Genomic DNA, 2,435 nt, shown 5'->3' with positions numbered 1-2,435 from the left:
TCTATAATCAACAACACACCATATACATGATACTATCTCCCAACTCATCGGGCTTTTTGATTTAACGAATAAATCTCACCCTTTGATGAATCAAAGAAATACATACTAAATATATGTGTTTGTTATTATATAGGGATTAAGAGCATACACATCCATAATAATAGAGGTCCAGTTTGATTATATTGTTAGTATAAATCGAATGACCTCAAACGATTCTACTCAATACACACAAAGTGTACTAGTGTAATTTAATAGTTAAGATAAACTAATACCAATTACACTACAACAACTCCAATGGTTTGTCCCTATCTATCTTGATTGTGAGCTACTATTTATAATTTATAAGGAACTGTTAACATGATCTTCTGTGTGGCACCACACACAATGTTATCTACAATATAAATTAAGTGGGCAACTGCATTATATAAAATGCAGACATTTGACCAATTTGACTCTCATTTCATATTATTGCAAGACAGATGTTTATACAAAATCTAGCCTTATAGTATACATCCCAACAACACATTTCATGATGCCATGTTGGATTTGGGAGCCTCTGTTATTGTGATGCCTAGATCAGTTTTTCAGATGCTTGAGATAGGTCCTATACAGCCTACAGGAGTTGTTATTCAGTTAGCAGATAGGAGCCAGACTCATCCAGCTGGTATGATTGAAGATGTACTTGTAAAGGTTAAGGAGTTGATTTTTCCTGTAGATTTCTATATCTTGGACATGGAGGGTGATTATTTGGCACACAGATCGCCACTTATTCTTGGGAGGCCATTTTTCAAGACTGCAAGGACGAAGATTGATGTATATGCAGGTACACTATCCATGGAGATCGGAGATATAGTGGTCCAATTCAGCCTGTTTGATGCTATGAAGCACCCTAGAGAGGATCACTCGATTATGAGCATAGACATTTTAGATGATTTATTGGATATTGATTTATGTGTTGATCAAATTTTACTTGATGATTTCAGGGATACTTTGACCCATGAGACAGCTATTATGGAGCTTGATGCTGATTTATCTTCAGATAGAGATGACCAAGTGAGTGTAGGGGATGACATTGAACCCCAAGTATCACCATTGTTGATTGATTTATCAGAGGATGCAGAGGACCGGTATGTGAGTATAGGGGATTGCACTGAGCCCCAAGTATCACCCATATCAAGCGAGCAATCACAGCTAGATTTGAAGCCCTTGCTAGAACATCTTAAGTATGCATATTTGGGAGAGAATCAGAGTCTACCAGTAATCATTGCCCAGAACTTAGAGCCAGAGTAGGAGGAGAGATTATTGCGAGTTTTGAGGCAACACAGGATAGCTATAGGGTGGACTTTAAATACATACCTAGGATTAGTCCAGCCACATGCATGCACAGGATTTATCTGGAGGAGAATATGAAGCCAGTGAGACAACCACAGAGGAGACTTAACCCATTGATGCTGGATGTTGTGAAGAAAGAGATAACTAAGCTTCTACAGGCAGGTATCATTTATCCTATCTCTGATTCTAAATGGGTTAGTCCTATTCATGTTGTCCCGAAAAAATCAGGAGTGACAATGGAGGCAAATAAAAATAATGAGTTGGTCCCAACACGAGTGAAAAATGCCTGGAGGGTTTGCATTTATTATAGAAAATTGAACCAAGCAACAAGGAAGGACCATTATCCATTGCCCTTCATTGATCAAATGTTAGAAAGACTGGCAAGAAAATCTCACTATTATTTTTTAGATGATTATACAGGCTATTTTCAGATTTACATCGATCCGGCAGATCAGGAGAAGACCACCTTCACCTACCCCTTCGGTACTTTTGCCTACAGACGGATGTCATTCGGGTTGCGCAACGCTCCAAGAACCTTCCAGAGGTGCATGGTGAGTATATTTGGTGAGTGATATGGATGTTTTTGGTGGGAATGTTTTATTTATATAATTTTTTATTCTCTTATTTTTTATGTTACTCACACCCATCAAAATTAATTATTTATTTATTACCAAACCCCTAACTATCGTTTTAAGTAGTATAGAAAGGTCCGAGTCGTCTCTCATGGACTCAATGACTAGAAGTTATTCTAGAATTGGTGCGGGGTTTTTATTTGTGAACTTTATTCATTCCTAATTATCTACAAGATTCACTTATTGATAATTAAACCCTACAATTTGGTAAAAACATATGATACATTCAATCAACAATCCTATTTACATTAATATACAACAAGTTCCATAAATCTACAAATTAATCTACAAACATAACTAAACATGAATTTTCTAAACATAAATGTAGGCAACACTATACATCATCTACTTATTATTACAAGCAAGGACAAGGCATATGCACAAACATACATGCTAATTACAAACAACAAACACCCATTACCTGACAACAAGCATAAATCAACATCATACAGCATACAACACAGCCTTAAA

General features: G+C 36.4%; 1 pseudogene; it reads left to right on the top strand.

Moving 5' to 3' along the window:
* The first annotated feature begins 498 nt into the window (after positions 1-498).
* On the top strand, positions 499-1,883 carry LOC141817029 (uncharacterized; annotated as a pseudogene).
* The last annotated feature ends 552 nt before the right edge of the window (positions 1,884-2,435 follow it).

The sequence above is a fragment of the Curcuma longa genome, unplaced genomic scaffold (assembly GCF_044706935.1).
Source record: "Curcuma longa cultivar G26 ecotype Majalengka, Jawa Barat unplaced genomic scaffold, ITB_CL_G26_1.1 contig_1909, whole genome shotgun sequence".
NCBI classification, from domain to species: Eukaryota; Viridiplantae; Streptophyta; class Magnoliopsida; order Zingiberales; family Zingiberaceae; genus Curcuma; species Curcuma longa.
Note: the sequence above shows the minus strand (reverse complement) of the source record. Positions and strands in the feature narration are given on the sequence as shown.